Below are 19,680 nucleotides of genomic sequence, written 5' to 3'. Positions count from 1 at the left end.
GCTGGGGAAAACGGGATGACAAAACTACAGATCCCATGATCCTTTGCACCGCGCGCTCCTATGACGCGACGCAGTGAAGGATTATCAGGAAGTCAGGCGGAAAGAGCGCTGCCGATTATTCCTGTTTGTGCCTTTGGTGGAGTGCTCTGGAATTGTTGCAGCATCGTGGTTATCGGCAGTGGCCAGCTTTGTCCAGCGCTGGAGAGACACGCCGCCTTCAGCGTGTGAGGTCAGCGTTGCTCGTCTTCGAGTCTCGTATTGGGATTATTCTGGTGAGGCTTAGGAAGCGCCTACAACGTGGGTTTACCGAGCGTGGCCGCTCGTTTTTGGATTTAACTGGAGGGGCTTAGGAAGCGCCCGTGGGTCATTACATCAGTCAAACTCCAGGTTTTTGCAGAGAAACGAGAGGGGCATTTTCAGTCCTCTTGTTCAGAATACATTTGTTGTGTTTGCACAGGAAGCGTCTTGCTCCTGTTAGCGCAGGACACCGTGTTCTTGGTGCCGCCTACAAAGAATACATTTGTTGTGGTTGTACAGGAAGCGTCTTGCTCCTGTTAGCGCAGGACACCGGGTTGTTGGTGCCGCTTTCAAGTACTGTACTTAATTACCTCTTTAAAGCGCGTACAGAGCTGGATCTGTATAGACGCTATTTCACATGCTTTAAGCTGGGTTTATGATTTGTTTTGCTAACTATTTGTTAGGGAATGCTGAGTGAGACCCTGGGGGTAGTCGCGTCTTGCACACCCTGAGGTCCGTTCTATTAGCATTTCCTCGGAGGAGAAAGACCTTGTTGATTACATACCACCGCTACCAGGAATGGGATCGCTCATTTGTTTTCATTGAATGGTGTTCTGGGGCAACATTAGGTTATCTGTATCCTTCATATGGGTAGGTGTTCATGCTGGCCTGATCATTTGGAAACTAGGAAGGGAGGGGACCAGGGGGTTTGCTAATGATCTGTGTGTTGTATTTTCCAGTAATTCACCAAGAGATATAGAAGCCGCCCTTAGATCCTTCCTGCAGATAGGCACCCCTGTGAGATATACAGGTGAGGTAATAGGGGTTTGGTTACGTTGTTCTTATCACGGTTGAGGGTACTGCAGTACTTATCCCTTGTTTCTGTGGTTACAGGTTACGGTGACCAGAGCCCAGCTGTTCTCCTCCGGACCCCAACTTTTCCCCCGCTTGATCACCTTAACAGTCTGGGCACTATCAAAGTCAGACTTGGGTTGATCTAGAGGTGGGCCCCCAATATAGCATCAACCCCATCCTGAGGAGCATCCTGAACCGAACCTGACATATACGTAACCCCAGACTTCCTAAAGATCTTATTAAGGCTTTTTGGAAAATGTAGGATCGGTGTCTTCCTCCGTGTCTCTCTGGGAAGCCTTCAAAACGGTCATTAGGGGTCAGGCCCTGTCACTGATAGCTGGAGCGAAAAAGGAAAGGAATAAAGATGTTGTAGAAGTGGAGGCTGAAATTGGTCGTTTGGAGGGAGAACTGGAGGAGGAGGTCACTCGGGCTAAACTGCACGTCCTGACTCTTAAACAGTATGATTATAGATCTCTGGTCACTGATAGTGCCAGGGTGCTCGGCAGGGAGCAGCAGGGACGACTTTACGACCTGGGAGATAAAGCAGGGAAACTTATTGCTTGGTTGGATAGAAAGGATAGGGCGGAGCGAGTAGTCCCAGAAATTATTACTGCTGAAAAAGAGCTGCTCACCGATCCCCAGAGTATAGTCGATGGCTTTGCGACGTATTTTCAAACAGTGTATACCTTGGTCTCCGATCGGCCGGAGGAGGACTCCCAATCTCTGCTTCGAGCCATACAGCTCCCAAGCCTGTCCAAGGAGGACAGTGATTTTTTCGATAGCGCCCTCACGTCTGACGAAATAGCTCTGGCTATCCGCTCCTTAAATTTGGGTAAGGCACTGGGACCCAATGGGCTTCCAATTTAACTGTATAAGCTTAGGCCGGATAAGCTGGCCCCTCAACTTAAAGGTATGTTTGTTGAGGCCCGGGAGGAGGGGATACTGCCCTATGACCAGAGAGTGGCGTCGCTGGTGGTTATCCATAAGGAGGGTAAACCGAAGTCTAACTGCGCCTCTTATAGGCCTATTTATTTATTGAACGCGGAGCCCAAAATACTTGCCAAGCTTCTCTCTAATAGGCTGATTAAGGTGATTAGCGGACTGATTCACCCGGATCAATCGGGCTTTATCCACATAGGACATCTGCTATGGCTAGACTTAAGCAGCTCTCTTCAATTGCCGGCGAAAACTTTCCTAGAGGAATCCCTGACTGTCACAGGTCTTAAAGAACTATGGGAAACTCCTTTACCACATGTGCAGTTCAAGCGTGTTGTAAACAAGAGCATAAAAAGTCAATCGCACTTGGAAGATAAAGCGACTTTTTTACAAAGGCGACACGCATGGATGACTCTGTCCACATACAAATCGCCTGGGCGACAGGCATACTTTGGTCTGGGGTACGGCAGGAAATCCAAAGAAGCCTTTTTAAAATACAGGCTAGGAATTTTACCCTCTATTCCACATCTGCAACCATGGTTGAGAAGGGACTGTGGGACAAAATGCAGGCTGTGCGGGGCAGAAAATGAAGATCTCGAACACCTATTATGTATCTGCCCAAGGCTGAAAGAGGAAAGAGCAGCCCTGTTAAAAACTGCCTTCAACGAACAAAAAATCCGCACACGTAGACAAGCGGTTCTTGCTTGTTTTGACCCAGGCCTTCCCCCACTAAACGGGATGTTGGTAAAATTCTTGAAATGTCTGGAACTGAAACTAAAAAATCTGGCAGAGAGCCCCAGACCGGACTAGTTGAAAATTGGCCAAGACTTTATACTATGACCACACACCCGTACCTAATTGTTTTTATAAAGTTCTCTTGTTTTAAAAAAAAAATAATATATCTTTCTTACAATCTTTTATCTGAATGCATGAGCTTTCAATGTACTTTTGTAATGGTTTTAATTAACCTAAAAACAATAAAAATACTTACTTACTTACACATAGGAATACGGCCCTAAACCTACGCAGGTTGCATGGCGTGATCGCCAGGGCTCACACCTTGCAGGAACCAGCCATAATCACCTCACTTGATGCAACAATAGCTTTCGATACCGTAGAATTGCCATATCTGTGGCAAGTCCTGGCTAAATTTGGGTTTGGCCCTGACTTTATCCGCTGGGTGCGTTTATTATATACTGAACCGCTCGCTCAGATAGTGGTTAATAACCGGGTCTCGGCGCACTTTCTTCTCGGTCGAGGCACTCGGCAGGGCTGTCCTCTCTCCCCCTTCTTTACTCGCTCACCCTGGAACCCTTAGCGGCCTGGATTAGCTGGGAGCCATTTATTCGAGGCATCCGGTGGTCCCCTGACTGGAAGGATCGAATCTCCTTGTATGCGAATGATATTTTGCTCTATTTGACTTCACCTAGGAAGTCCCTTATTGTTGTGTGTGATGTGTTGGCGTCCTTTGGTAAAAATTCTGGGTTATCAATCAACTGGGGGAAATCTCTTTTGTTTGTTCTTAAGGGTGGGACACCGGTTCCTCCGCGCAATTGCCCTATTCAGGTTAATACGGGCGGGTTCAAATATCTGGGGATTTTCATCTCGCTGGACCCGGCGACCCGGTACGTGAAGAATCTCCTCCCCCCTTTACAGAGGTTAAGGAGCGACACAGCTAATTGGAAGCAACTTCCCCTCTCGCTGTTGGGGCAAGCTGCCCTCTTTAAAATGATGTTGCTGCCTCGCTTCCTTTACGCCCTTCAAAATACTTTCGATGTAGTGCCGGACAGTTATTTTCGTGAGGTGGAAGGGCTGCAGCGTAGTTTATTATGGGAGGGCAGACCCCGTATTGCTCTAGCTAAATTTTTCGCTTCCATGGTGCGATGGTGGGGTTGCCCTCCCGGACATCAAGCGATATTATTGGGCTTCTCAGCTGGCTGCAATCAATCATGGAACGTACAGGCCGATGGCCGACCCCGGATATGCTATGGATAGATGGCTCCTCCCTGGAGCTAGCTACAACAGGGCAATGTATTCTAAGTCAGCGAAGTTTAATTTGACAGGACCCACTAAGCATGCCGTGAGGATCTGGCACGATGCCACGAGTTCTTTGGGATGGAGGGATCAGTTGACACTAGCTACCCCGCTGTTTGATTCGGAATGTCTGGGTAAGCTTTGGAATACGAGAGGGTTTGATAAGTGGGATCTGATAGGGATCACAACCATTGGAGATATCTGGGGCAAGGGGAGGATTAAGACATTCGAAGAACTTCAGGTCGAATATGAGCTAACGGGAACTGAGTACTTTTGCTATGTGCAAGTCCGACATGCATTGAAGAGGTGGATATTCCTGAAGCCTCTCCTCTCGAGGATAGGATTTTAGATGGCCATTTACCTGAGAAAACTATTTCTTTGATTTGTAAGAAATTAATTAATCAAAGGGCGGATCTCCTTACAGAATTAAGGGATAAATGGACGCAAGATGGCATAGAATTAGATGATGAGGATTGGCAATTGGCTGTGTCATCTCCAAAACTGGTGGCGATCCGGGCGCGATTACGTCTTATACAATTGAAAATACTACACAGGATTTATGCCACGGGCCCCCTCCTCGTTCGGATAGGTTTATCGGAAGAAGGTCTGTGAAGACGGATATGTGGCCTTGTGGGTACATTCCTCCATATTCTTTGGGAGTGTTGGTATATTGTAGAGTTCTGGGACAAGATCCATAACACTATACGGGAGGTTTTGGGGGTCACAGTACTGCTGGAGGCACGGAGATGCCTCCTTAATACATGGGAGCCCACTGATCTTAATTTGGCACACACACAATGGACCACACTAGGTAACATGATTGCAAAACTAAATATTGCTCAGCAGTGGAGATCCGATCGGCCTCCTACCCTCGAAGGCTGGAAGGATGGCATGGATTGGTGCATGTTTCGTGAAAAGTCTGTTTACATAGCGAGAGGCCGGCCTCGAAAGTGGGCGTTAGTTTGGGGGCTTTGGAACCAAAATAGGGGAGATGTTTGTGCGCCTCCTAGGGACTCTGTATTTGATGTGCCCCGGTCCCTGTGAGTTCTTGACATGTATGTATTTTGATCCCCGTTCCCCCCCTTCCCCCCTTGAAGGAAGTAATGTTGTCGTATGATGTGATTCTTCTGTACTGTGCTTTTTCTTTTGGTGCCTTGGTTTAATAAAACGAAATATATTTTTTTTAAAAGACACAGATCTCATAATTAATTTTTTTTAACTATTAGAAGACAATATCAAATCACATACAAAATTAATTAGACTATTTGTAAAAAAAATAAGTTAAAAAGAATAAGATTAAAAATTGACATTCCTATGCAAGCAAAGTAAACACAATTATTGTCATCACATTCTCTGAACATTACTATATAGCAGCAGAGGGAAATGGAGAGGTGATATAAAGGGCAACATCAACTTTTACCCATCTCTTTCCCCTTTAAAATTCCTCTACGAGTGCACCACATTGCAAAAAGGAATTTCGAGGTGGCGACTACAAATAATGGTTGTGTTTCGTATTTAAGTAGCATAAAAACCTCAAAATAGTTTCTAAGCCCTAAGTTTCTGCGCAGCTGGAGAACCCACTTCGATCTAGACCTATGGTATGCAGGACAGAAGAGCATTACATGGAGTTCTGTTTCTTCCAAGGCAGAACAGCCAGGGCAATCTGATTTAGCTGTACCCTTCCATTTATTCATATATGCACCTAACGGAAGGGTTCCATGCCTAAATTGTATAAACAGTTTTTTTGCAATGAATAGTTGAATACTGTTGAAGGTCTTTTCCGGTTTATATTACTGCTTGGCATCAAGAAACCTTGATGCCAAGGAGCATGTGGTTGTGCTTTGAATTATTTGGGCAAGTTTATGTTCCTTCAAGGTTAGAGTTAAGGATGTTTCAGAAATACTAGAACAGGTCTCCTCCGGATTTGACCACAGGTTACCACAGCCCAATGAAAAACACAGATTCCTGACATAGGACAGCCATGGTAGATTTGTAGCCCCAAGTTTACACATAACATCCCTCAGTTCCTCCCTATAATTAATTAACTCTGGCGAACTCCAAATACGGCGCCAGAAGAGGAGAGGACGAGAGGCGATTAGATCTGATATGGGGCCAATACCCAGGTCCATCCTAAGCAGGGTTAGGGGCGTGCTTTTTGGGAGACCCAACAATTATCCTTCATTATTTGAGTCCTCCAGTCCATTTTGTCATTCAATTTGATTCCCAGGTAATCGAATATGGGGACTCTCTCTAGGGGTCTATCATCCATTTAAAAACATCTCCTGATGATTGTTTTTCATCATCAGCATTAATTCTTGGTCTTGATAGTTCTCGGTCATAGAGAAAGCAAACTCTAAAAAAGGGATAATCTCAGTATACAAGGACGCCATTTTCTCGTCTGATGCAGCTATTATACCCCTGCGAACTCTTCTACCACCTTCTCTTACGATTAAATTTGTAGGGGATTGGGCGGGTGGCCCTGATCTTTCCTAAATTGAGGAATACACAAGTCAAGTATTAATGGATTATGATCGCTTTCACATCATGGTTGCACAACAAAATCCCGGGTTTTGGACCAGTTCTCAACATCAACCAAAATATAATCAATTATGGAGGCCTGTCCTATTTTTTCGAAGGTTGGGTTTCCCGGATTATCTGATGGGAATCGACGATTACAGGCCCTAAGCGAATAAGTGGGTGTAAGTGAGTTCAACTGAAGGACAAGGGGCGACCACCCTCTTGTTGGATAAGTGTTACAATGTGGGATTGACCAAACAGAGTCTTCTTCACTTGTAATATTGGAACTTACGCCATAGAGTGGTTCAAAATGGCAATTAAAATCTCCTCCAACAACTAGATGGACAGACTCCGGAAGGGTCGAGAGAAAGGAAGACAAAGAGTCTAAGGTCAGCGAGGTTTGACCCAACTGCACTGGCAGCGAGTATACATTTATAATAGGAAATTTAGATTGGTCATTAAGTTAGAGGAGAATACAAAGTATGTCCAAGGAACCAGAATCGAGGTCTTAAATAGAGCACCCCAAATGGGTGGCAATCCAAATACAAAGGCCCCCTGAGGGTCTCCACCTTTGGCCCTGTAGAGCTAAGATTGAGTAAGCTGCATATCCTAGCCTATATAGTGGAGTAGCAGACCATGTCTCTTGGAAAAGACAGAGCTCGTGGTTGCCAATATAAGCTCCACAATCAGGATGATGCAACTTGGAAGCAAGACCTGCTATGTTCAATTAGAGAACCTTTGTGTTGTGTAAATCTAGTGTATTTTCAGTCAGGAGGTCGGGAGTTTCCATCTCCTGCTAAATTATTTGACAAAGTATCCCCTCATAATCTTGTGAAGTTACCGTGAAATCCCCCCGTATACTCGATGGGGCTCCCAGTCCATCCGGATTTTCTGTAACCTCTGGTAAATCCCCCAAATAGCAACCCCCTTGCTCAATACTTTCACATTTTTGTAGCAGTGGTGCCTGGGTGGTTATACCTTCAGCAGCTTCTACTAAAGGATCCAGTCAATCAACTAAATCTAAGCTGCTGAATCTGTTACTAACTGGGATATTAAAAAACGAGATTGTTTCGGGCCCCATCTCATATTTGACAGGAGGTCAGTTTGGGCTTGTTTCCCATTTTTTGTATACGCCTCCCATTCTTTCCATCAGAGGAGTGGGAGGATAGAAATAACCAAAGGGAAGGGTCCTTATACCACTGGTCTCCCTTGCATGGTCCCAATATAAAATATGATGAACCGCTCTAGTATCCCTAAAGTTAATCTGTTATATTCGCCTTGTGCTTTGCGTCACTGTCCATGTCGCGCGCTGTGCTCGCGCTGCCCGACTTGGTGACATGTCCTGTGTTCGATCTAACGGTTGGCAGTTGCCCGTTTGATCCTGTTCACGATGGTTGGGTTTTCTACATCGCAACCTAATAAATTACCCTGAACCACACGACGCAGGTGTGCCACCTCGTTACTTCATTTACAACATTTTTGGCGACTGCTGGAGGCGGAGGGTAACGCGAGGAAAAAAGTGTCTGCCGGAAAAGACGACGCGAGAAAGAGAACCCGACCAGAGGAGATTTTCAGAAGAGAAAGCGGTTTGGAAGTGTAACGTAAGCCTCAACGGAAGGTATGTCACAAAATCGCTCACCGTGAAGGGAACTGTGATTAAGGCTGTCTTCGCCCAAGCGTGACGGAGCGTTAACTGTTGCTCCTTGGCCCGTCGACGCAGGCAACAGCGCCCCCTTGGTGCCATTAATCTTAAAGGGGAGATCACATTTAAAAGAAAGGCAGTACCAGTGAGCCCCACTGGTAGGAGAGCGGAACGCCTTAAAAGGGAAACGCACAACTAAAGGGAAAGCGTTTTTTTTAAAACAGATACCACCGAAATTCTTCCTACAGTGACACACTCACTTCCATGCAAGTTCGCCTTTGTGTGTCACGCAGCCATTAAGACGTTTGTCATTAAAGACCACTGTCGTTGGTCGAAAGCAAATTTACAGTGACACACTCACTTTTAAATCGACCTCATCACAGTGTGTTACTCAAACGTCAGTGACACACACACTTTAAATTAAGACATTACGAACATTGCTGAGTGTTTTAAATTTTGGCTGTTTAACTTGTCCTCTTTCGTGATTTGTGTATTACTCCTGGGTATTCACTATGAATGTGAGCAATGCTATTCAAGCGCCTGTCCCTTTTCTGAGTGCCCCTGGTGAACCCTCAATGGAATGGGATGACTGGTGTGAGGCGTTTGAGAATTATATCATAGCCTTGGACGGTACAAAGTTTTCTGCCATCAGGAAGAAAGCTTTACTACTGGGTGCCCTAGGTAAAGAGGGACAAAGGGTGTTTAAATACTTGCCGAATCCGCCTCTTGACATTGATGATGTTTACAAAGATGCTCTGTTTAGACTTTATACTAGATTTGCTAAACAGGAAAATGTTGTAATGCGCAGGCACACATTCTACACTGCCCCTCAAAGAGAAAATGAAACTATTGATAAATTTGTTTCTAGGCTGAGGGAACTCTCTGTGAAATGTCAATTTGGGAACATACAGGATGAGATGATTCGGGACCAGTTAATCGTACAATGTTTTAGCAAAAAAACACAGGAAAAGTTGTGGGCAGCTAAAAACCCCACCCTTACTGAAGCAATTACCATTGCTAAAGTCGCTGAAGAAAGCGATAGGTGTATGAAGGAACTTAAAAGAATACAACTGGGACACACTAGTTGTCAGGAAGTTGCAAGCTTGCAGGCAGATGCTTCAGAAAGCATAGCTTTAATACAAGGGAGACAAACAAATAGGGGGGGGAAACCCACAACCTCATTTAATAAAAGTGGAACAAGCAAGTTTAAACCGACCACACGATCTTGTAATAGGTGTGGAAGCCCTTTTCATTTAGCTGATTCCAAGAATTGTACAGCCTTGTCCAGAGATTGTTTAAAATGTGGGAAAAAAGGGCATTATGCACGAATGTGTAGAACAATTGGCTCGAAAAAGGTTGCTATGGTTGAGGGTGAAGTTACTGATGATGAAGCAGAAGTAATGATGATTACGTCTGCTGGCAACTTGGAGTCAACAGAGGATGTTGTCCTATCTCGGCCTAAAGCGGATTTTGAATTGAATGGTGTTATTATCAATTTAATGGTGGATACAGGGTCGCTTTACACAATCGTCCCTAAGAAATTGGATAATTCATCTTGCACTGGATCAATTTTGGTGAAATCTGACATCACACTAAGGGGTTACCAGGGTGTGAGCATTGGTGTCCTTGGATACTTTGAGGCAAATATTAAGTTTAAAGGGAGGGTCACTCAGGGGGAGGTTTATGTGTCCCCACATGGCCCTGCCATTTTGGGGTGGTTACACCAATATGAGCTTAACATAAGGGTGAACCCAAGAGCTGATCCACCTGTAATGTGTGTTGAGGTAGAAAGTGCATGCAATACAGTTCATGAGAACTTAGAAATTATTCTTAAGAAGCATGAAAGCATTTTCAATGAGAAGTTGGGGGAGGCCATTGGTTACCAACATGTCATCAAAACCAAAAGAGGTGTAGCACCTGTGAAACACACTGCAAGGAAGATACCCCTTTCTGCAAGAGATGAGGTCAGGAAAATCATCAAGCAGTTATTAGAGGATGATATAATTGAGCCTGTGGCGGCCACACAGTGGTTGAGTCCAGTGGTGATCACACAGAAACCGGACAAATCCTTGCGCTTCTGTGTGGACATGCGGAGCCTTAACAAAGCAGTGATAATGGATAACTTTCCGCTTCCGAACATAAATGAAATTGTCCTGAGTTTGGGTGGAGGTAAGGTCTTTTCAAAATTGGACCTTCGCAGCGCATACCACCAGATAAAGCTTCATCCGGACTCAAAGCAATTTACATCGTTCATCACTCCGGAGGGCACTTACCAATTTAAAAGACTTCCTTTTGGCCTCTGCTCTGCAGCAAGTGCTTTCCAAAGGATCATTTTGGATGTACTCAAGGACATTGAAAGGGTAGTATTTTTCCAGGATGACATCCTGGTTCATGGTTTGGATGTGGGTGACCACGATGTTATTCTGGACAAAGTTCTCTCTGCTCTTTCAAGGGCTGGTTTAACATTGCGCAGGGAAAAGTGTGTGTTTACTGTTGAGGAAGTGGATTACCTAGGGTACCACGTATCTGGCCTTGGTATACAACCCAAAAAAGACCTTGTAAGCGCAATATGTAATGTGTCTGAACCTGATGACAAAGACAAATTAAGGTCTTTTATGGGCATGGTTGAGTACTATGCGAAATTCGTAAAGAACTTTGCAGAGGAGGTTGAACCTTTGCGAATTATCATGCGGAAAGGGAAAGGTTTCACTTGGGGTGCAGATCAGCGAAATGCCTTTTTATTGATCAAACAGAACATATTAGATGCTAACATTCTTTCAAGTTTTGTGCAGTCATATCACACCATCCTCACTGTTGACGCTAGTTCCGTTGGGATTGGTGCGGTCCTAACACAGAAAGGGGGTGGCAAACAGAACACCATTGCATTTGCGTCGCGTTCTCTGACTGAGACCGAAAGGAACTACTCGGTCATAGAGCGTGAAGCTCTTGCAGCTGCGTGGGCAACTCAGTATTTCAGGGTGTATTTATGGGGAATCACCTTCACACTCAGAACAGACCATAAGCCCCTATTGAAGGTTTTAGCCCCTGGGGGGATTAGGAACTGCTCTGGGAGGTTAGCGAGACTTGCTGTTAGTGTTCAAGAGTTCACATGTAGTGTTGAATACTTGCCTGGTTGGTGCAACAGTGTTGCGGACTGTCTATCCAGATTACCTGACACTAAAGAGCCGCCTAAGGAGTTAGTGACTGAAAATGTGGTCGCGTTTTAGATGACTTGGAAAGTGATTTACCCAGCTCCATATCTAGGAGGGAATGGATTGAGGAAATGGGGAAAGATCCTGTTATGGCTGGCTTAATCAAGATGTGCAAAGAAGGGGTGTCAAGGCAGAGTACGGTCTCACCTGCTCTTAGGCCTTATGTTCAGTTACAGGACGAGATTTCTTTACAGGGCAAGCATATCCTTGTGCGGGGAGAGAAATATATACCTCCGGTATCCCTTAGACCCCGTATCATTGCCCTGGCGCATGAGGGCCATCTAGGCCAAACCCTTACTGGCAAACGTGTCAAAGCTGATTTTTGGTGGCCAGGGGTAGATGCACAGGTGAAGGGTTGGGTCGAGCAATGCCAGCCGTGCAAGGAGTCTGAAAAGAGGTTACAGGTGTGTGCAAGTAAAGATGGCATGGGGAAGATTATTGCTGACGATGGTGTATGGCAGAAGGTCTGCATTGATTTCATAGGTCCCTTTCATGATCTGACAGATGCTGAGAAATTCGCCTTGGTATTGGTTGATTCAACTTCTAGGTGGGTTGAGGTTGCCTTCATGAAAAGCATCACTGCTGAATCTACTGTCAAGGTCCTTGATGAGGTATTTCGACGTGAGGGTATTCCCTCAATGGTGTTAACGGATAATGGTACGCAGCTTACCTCTGCCATTATGAAGGATTATTTTGTTTTTCTTGGTTTGAAGCACTTGCGTACATCGCTCTACAACCCACAAGGGAATGGACTTTGTGAGCGAATAAACAGGCTTGTTAAGGGCACTATGCAGCTCGCTTTAGCGTCAGGTCGCCCTGTGCAGAAGGAGATCAAAGAAATGCTGTGGGCATTATTATTAATTATTAATGGCGTTTTGTTAAGCGCATACTACCCGGAGGCCTCGTAGCGCTACATTGTTGAGTCATGGAAAGACACAGAGCCAAGTTTAGGTGAAAAGAAGCGTTTTCAGTTCCTTACGGAACTTCAGCAGGTTAGGTTCGCCACGGAGGGTGTCAGGCAAGGAGTTCCAGGCTCTCGCGGCATTCCAGGAGAAGGATCGTCCACCCCATCTTGCCCGTTTAATTCTGTTGACGGTAGCCAGGAAAGCTGAGCTGGATCTCAGACTTCGTTTAGGAAGATAAGGGTTTGCAAGTGAGCAAACCATGGCTGGTCCAGTTTTCCACATGGCTTTGTGCATAAAGCACATGGATTTAAACACAATTCTGGCCTTGATGGGCAGCCAGTGCAGTTTCTTTAATGCAGCTGTGCCTGAATCTCGTCGGCCTTGATTTAGGAGAAGGCGAGCCGCTGCATTCTGTGTAATCTGCAGTTTTCTGGTGGTGGAGACAGGGGCTCCTAAGTATAATGAGTTTCCGTAGTCCAGACGAGACAGGATAATGGCTTGCACCATGATTCTACGTGCCTGGAAGGGTAGAAGAGGCAGCACCTTCCTGAGCATCCGCATCAGGCCAAAGCAGGTGGCGGATAGGGTAGTAGCTTGTTGTTTGAAGTCCAACTTAGAGTCCAACCACATGCCCAGACTCTTTATATGGGTCTTAGGTTGAGGTGGGGTCCCCATACTGGGGGGCCAATCGAGCATAGGGCTCGGAATTGGTGAGTTGCCCAGAATCATAAGCTTGGTTTTCTCACCATTGAGCTTTAGGTGAGAAGATGTCATCCAATAATTTATTGCTACCATGCAATTCATGAGATTGGGGGGGGAGGTATTAGTCTGATTCATGGATACCACTAGTTGTGTGTCGTCGGCATAGGTCACGATATCTAGGCCATACGAACGCACAATATCTGCCAGAGGTTGTAGGTATACATTAAATAGAGTAGGGCTCAAAGACGAGCCCTGTGGTACACCTTGCTCAAGAGGCCAGATTTTAGAGTGGGCATCGTTCTCGACTACCTCGAAGGAACGGTCCTCCAGAAAAGATTGGAGCCATGTTATGGCCTTCCCTGTAATTCCTATGTGACGTAGGCGGTCAAGGAGGATGCTAGTGTTGACGGTATCGAAGGCGGCACTGAGATCGAGCAACATAATTGCTACAGTGCCGCCCTGATCCATCTGTTTCCTAGCCATCTCCGTCACAGTCAGAAGGGCCGTTTCTGTGCCTAATTTTGGGCGAAAGCCTGCTTGGGAATCGTGGAGCAGGAGGTTGTGTTCCAAGTATTGAGTGATGGACACATTAATATGTTTCTCCAGCAATTTGCTAATCCATACCGCACAACTGTTCATAGCAACATGTCTGTAACACCTTTTGAGCTCATGAGGGGGAGGGTGCCAGGCACTAAACTCATTCCTACTTGGCTACATGAGAAAAAAAACAAGGTGGGAGGCGACATCATGGGGAAAGCTGTCTCTTCCAAAATAGCTGAAGGGGACCTGGTAAAAGTAAAACCTGGGGGTAATCAAAGGATGTTCAACAAATTTAGGGGACCTTACCAGGTAAGGTCCGTAGTTGGCAATTACGCTAAGTTACAAAATGGTCAAACGTGGAACCTCCGCAGGGTAGCACTTTACCAAAAAAAGCTTAGGTCTGTTCCTTCAGCTCAAACTTCTAAGGATGTGGTTGCTGATAGGGTTTGCAGACCTCTTCGCTGTAAGGTTGCTCCTGCCTATTTGAAAGACTATGTGTAACTTCGTCTGTTTAAGGGAGGATGTGGGGTTGAATGGCCTGTTTTATCTTGTCCTGCATTCTCAAGAGTAAGTAATGTGTTCGATGCTGCTTTGTTTTTCCTTGTGTTTCACCTTTTCTTTGTAAAAGGTTACTATGAGCTTTTGACTTATTTATTCTGTTGTATCCTTTTCATTCTCTGTTTAAGGAAAGGAGATGTGTTATATTCGCCTTGTGCTTTGCGTCACTGTCCATGTCGAGCGCTGTGCTCGCGCTGCCCGACTTGGTGACATGTCCTGTGTTCGATCTAACGGTTGGCAGTTGCCCGTTTGATCCTGTTCACGATGGTTGGGTTTTCTACATCACAACCTAATAAATTACCCTGAACCACACGACGCAGGTGTGCCGCCTCGTTACTTCATTTACAACATAATCACTACGCAAACCCCATGTATGTCTTTCTGTTTTTTGTCCCAGCCAGCTAACCCGCCTAGCAAAAAGGATTTTGCTCTGAATTAAAAGGAGCAATGGTCTGTTTTTGTTTAACCAAAAAATAACCTTTTTTTTTAATTCCGGTAACGCTCCACTCTATCTATTTCCAACTCAGGGACTCCAGTTAGAATAACAGTATAAGGAGTGGATGCAGGATGCAGGTCTATACATTGGAGATTGGGTTTAGGTGTGGGTCTATTAGAGTCATCATTATTCCCATAGTCTCCTCTACGTTTACTGGAAAAATTACATTCCGCTGGCGTGCCCATTGCTGTTGCCATTGTCATCGGGCCTTGGCCGTCCACCCTCTCCTTTGATGCCCCGGGTCGAAACCCCTCCAAGACCGTAGAGTGGTAAGCTAAAGAGAGGGGCTCCCTTACAGTGTTAGGTTCTCTGTAGGCAGTATAGGGGGATATGGTCACTTGGTTACTCTGTTGTATAGAGGCCTGTTCAGAAATGTTCAAATTGCCCAGAGTGTTAGAGAGGGCATCAATTTTGCTCCCCCATGAGTCGACCAGCAGTGTAAGCTTCTCTAAGTGTCGTTTAAGAGCTTCTATCTCACAGTGGATGTAGTTTTCCAAGTGCTCTTTGATTTCTCTTGGCATATTTGTAGCCCATGGCGGGGGCTCTAATGCTTGTTGACTATTTCCACCAGGTGTATTACTTGCAATCTGAGTCTTTGGCGCTACTCTCAAGGAGGGGTTCACTTGCTACCACCCCTTATTTGCCTTTTGTTTCCTTTGGACACCTTGCCTAGTTGCCCCCCCCCCCATCAGATTTGTCACCAGTAACAGGAGGTGTCCTTTCCAAAAGTGGCATTGGATCAGGAGTAACCGACAAATGTACTATCTGAGATGAGTCCTAGACTCCTGTTTCCAAGGTCAAGGATGAGCATGGAATTATTGGCGTCAAGGAGAGCCTACGTTCTGTGCGCTCTATCTCATTAGAGACAGCTCCTATCGCCTGCCGTAACATTTTGTCAATAGCAGTTGGTTTAATAGTGGGAGTGCGCACAGAAGCTTTGTGTAGGGTATTAGACCTTGAAATTGGAGGCGGACTCTCTCCCATACTTTGAGCGGTAACAGAAAGTTTCTCGAAGGAGATGGGCAAGAATGAGGAGTTCCAATAAGAGATATACACTCCCTGTAATACTTCTGAAGGACACTAACTGGACCTCTCGACAAACTGTGGTAAGCAACAACAATTAAACAACACTCAGACAGTCACATTGGGACTCACTTTACACAGCTTAACAGAGGGGTGGCCCAGTCCAGTCTCGTACGGGCTCAGACGGGCCGTCTCGCGGTGCGAGGGCCCTACTACACTATTCAAGCGCATCCTGGCGATGGTGTAGATAGCAGGCGCCACACAAGGGATGCCCGGACTTGGAGTCCTTCTTCCGTCCCGGGCTGGTGGTGGCGAGGCAGCGGGAGCGGCGAAGAACCGGGAGTGAGAGTTCCATTGCGGTCACCCAGGACCGATAACCAGGTATGTGCAGTGTGGTAAATGATTTCTATATCTTTTCTCTCTCTACCACTTCATTAGAATGTCCTGTGACATCATGGAATGTTTGAGTGCCTTACTGTGTTGAGATTGTCAGTTGGTCATCTCAGGCTGAGGAGCTGGTAGCCCGCTCCTGGTGGGGTTTCTCCTTTGTATCTTCTTACCTTATAACTTGCCACCTATCTACCTGCTAATAAAGAGGGATCTACTACTACACCTGGACTACGGATCATCATTTATGTACCACAGTTTGGCGACGTTTGTTGGACTAACCTATGCTGCTAAGAAGGAATACTGTAACTCAGCTATAAGGTAACCAAGGACTGTTCTAGATTTAAGTAAGTTTATCTCCTGGAGATCAGAGAAACGCCCAGTAAACCCCACCATTGTCCTTTTCAACTTGGACAGCCTGCAACCTGGGCGTTCGTGTTGTGAGAGATTCAACTGCCATCTCGCTGTCATTTGGAGACTGTCTGTTTCCAGCTACAGATCCACTGTCTCAGCGGGCCTGATAACCCTGTTGTGCCTTCCGGCTTTCTTGTGTGCATTGACAGTTCGCTTTCAAAATATCCACTGTGGATGTAGTGTGGGCACTTCTCCTCCTGTGAGCACTTTCTGTGTTTGCTCTTCTTAAGGTGCCCTTGCGCTAGCGGTACACTCTCAATCACAGCAACCATCATCTGTGAAGTCACGTCTTCTATGTTGGTGAGTGTTTTTTTTTCTAGTTGGTTTATGAGGAATTTTGCCCTGAGTGCTACTTGACTGTCATTGGGACTTGGCGGATCTCGCCGTTAATAACGGGGCGCACGTTTAACTTTTAAGGCACGAGTGGCCGCCCCTCCATCACCGCTGTGCCGGCATCTTACAATTTGGAAATGCACACGGTGCGCACGTATAACTTTGAAGGCATGAGTGGCCGCCCCTCTATCACCGTTGAGCCGTCCTGTTTAAATTTGAAAATGCGCACAAGCCGCGCACATCTTACCTCTTCACGAGCGGCAACTCGTCATATCTCTATGACGTCTGTCTTTGCTCCTCTTGCCTTGGCTGCCCTCAGAAGTCTTGGCGCAGCAACGTGCCTTGAGCCATTCGGTGTGCGTCATGCGGACGTACCCCCATTTTAGGATTGCAATAGCTTTGTCAGTCTGCGGCAGCTTTGTGTGCTTTGGCATATCGTCTCGCGGTTTCGTTGGTGCCTGTGCTGGGACTGTCGGAGTCATTATAGAGTTGCACATATCACTCAGTTTCTCTTCCTCTCCAATGCTGACGCAGGGACCGTGGATGTCTCAACTTTAAAAGAACTCCTGCAGCAGGCTTCTTGTCTTGGTTGGAAGTGTCCTTTCCTTAAGCAGAGTATCCCGTGGCCTGCTTTTCAGGACTTGCCTGCACGTCACCCCACTTAGTTTCCTAGTGTGAAGTCACTCATCGGAGATTATGGACAATCCTGGCTAAGAAGACCTCGGGTGAGAAATCGCTCACCGGAGCTAAACTCTTTTGTTTTTTTTTCATTTGCTTATGCTTCAACTTATTTGTATTTCAGTGTTTGTTGTGGGTTGGTGTGTATGTTGAGCATAATGGATTGTTCCATCTATTTTTGGGAGGTTGTTAGAGTGTTTTTCCGTTTGTGTATTCTTGTATGTGGTTATTTTATGCTGTACCCTATCATTGGGAGTTTGTGTTGGGTTCCTAAGGCAACATGTTAATCCTATGGTGTACCCTTACTTAGGGTAGGTTGTGGTGCCAGTCTATGCCAAATTTTGGTTCCTAGGGTCATGTTACCTCATGGTGTACCCTATATATTCATGTGGGATGTTGCTGTCTTGGTTTTACAGGGGGCGTTCCCTGTGTTTAATCATGCTTGGTGAGCTAGGTTGTTTGTGTTTAATCAATGCCCCATTCTTGTACTCAGGGTTAGTACCCTACGGTGTACCCTTATTTAGGGGAGGTTGTGGGGAAAGTGTGGTGTCAGTCAATCCAAAAATTGGTTTGCTAGGGTCATGTTCTCACCCTTTGAAGATGTTACATCTCACTTTTCACGTGGTGTACACTTTTATTAGGGGAGGTTGTTGGTATGTAACTACCATCTTCTGAAGTTCCATGGGTCTATATTCTGAAGTTCCATGGGGTGGTTGTGGTATGCGTTATCAGCGCCATCATTAGATGAACTTGTGTTGAACAATTATTACATTGTTCCATGGTGTACCCTTTTGTTAGGGGAGGTTGTCAGTGATGATCAGGAAGTTGCATCACTCTATTTTTGTGTTGTTCCACCATTAGGTGAAATTGCGTTGAACAATTTTTACATTGTTCCGTTGTGTACCCTTTTGTTAGGGGAGGTTGTCAGTGTTTGTCAAAGTTACATCACTCTTTTTGGCTAGGCGTTGTGCGTGGTCAGCGCTACCTCTTGGGGAAGTTGCATCACAGTTGTCAGTGTGTGGCTACTGTGTTCTTTGTTTCAGGGGCGTTGGTATCCTCTGGTGTACCCTTTCTTGGGGAGTTGCTTTTTTTCCCCCCCACAGTTTAAGGTTGCCTTTCTAGGTGTACCCTTGGAGGGGAGGTTGTTAGTGCACGTCATGCACTAGTCTTTATTGCAAGGCATACCCTTTTTCTGTGAAGGTTGCTTGTTCATTCATTGCACCGTTGCCAAAATACTTATTTACTGTACTTTTAGGTGCATTATCATCCTTGAAGGGTGTTTGTTCATCTTGTTATTTTTACTACAAGGTGTACTTTTCCTTTAGGGACATAGTTGTAGCCTCGCTGCTCTTAACTACTTTTCCCTTGGACATCTGGACCTGGCGTACATCTTATTGTGCTTATTTCCATCTGCACATATTTAGTTTTTTGGTTGTTACACCCTATTTGGCTTACCAGGATTGCTACCATGTTTTATTAAGGAGGGTGAATGGGCATGTAATGTAATTTGCATTCTTGTGTTTTGACCAACCATCACCATTTGTGCATTTTATGAATGTCTTTCTACATGCCTCTTTTAATTTTCTTTGTTTCTGCTTCCAAGCTATAGTTTCCTGCTTTTCAAATTATCTCTTTGACTTGCACTTGTGTCTACAGTTTCCTCTGAATCCTTCTGCTCCGTCTTAACTTCTTACTTGTTGTTGTTCGCTAACGGAAGAGGATGTGTGGTAAATGATTTCTATATCTTTTCTTTCTCTACCACTTCATTAGAATGTCCTGTGACATCATGGAATGTTTGAGAGCTTTACTGTGTTGAGATTGTCAGTTGGTCATCTCAGGCTGAGGAGCTGGTAGCCCGCTCCTGGTGGGGTTTCTCCTTTGTATCTTCTTACCTTATAACTTGCCACCTATCTACCTGCTAATAAAGAGGGATCTACTACTACACCTGGACTACAGATCATCATTTATGTACCACATGCAGCAGCGTCCTGGCGTTAGATGAGGACATTGCACTCGGGAAAGAGTAATGCGGGGAGTTGTTAAACCCAACGGGCAATGTAAATGTTAAGGCAATGGATCTGACAGCAGCAGTGAGATGTAAAGTTGGTAATTGGGCAATGCCCTAGCTATGTGAGATGGTAAGTATCCCGTTGTGCCATAACTGAATATATACTTACGATTTGTGTATAGAGCATAGATGCAAATTGGAAA

At 45.5% G+C, this 19,680-nt stretch overlaps 1 protein-coding gene across 1 annotated transcript in view; it reads right to left on the bottom strand.

The window, feature by feature from the left end:
- Positions 1–19,680, bottom strand: part of LOC147703615 (microfibril-associated glycoprotein 4-like) — a 742,150-nt gene that overhangs the window by 283,008 nt on the left and 439,462 nt on the right. The window lies entirely within an intron of this gene.

Source organism: Lissotriton vulgaris, chromosome 7 (assembly GCF_964263255.1).
Source record: "Lissotriton vulgaris chromosome 7, aLisVul1.2, whole genome shotgun sequence".
In the NCBI taxonomy this organism is placed as follows: domain Eukaryota; kingdom Metazoa; phylum Chordata; class Amphibia; order Caudata; family Salamandridae; genus Lissotriton; species Lissotriton vulgaris.
This window is presented reverse-complemented; position numbering and strand designations above follow the sequence as displayed.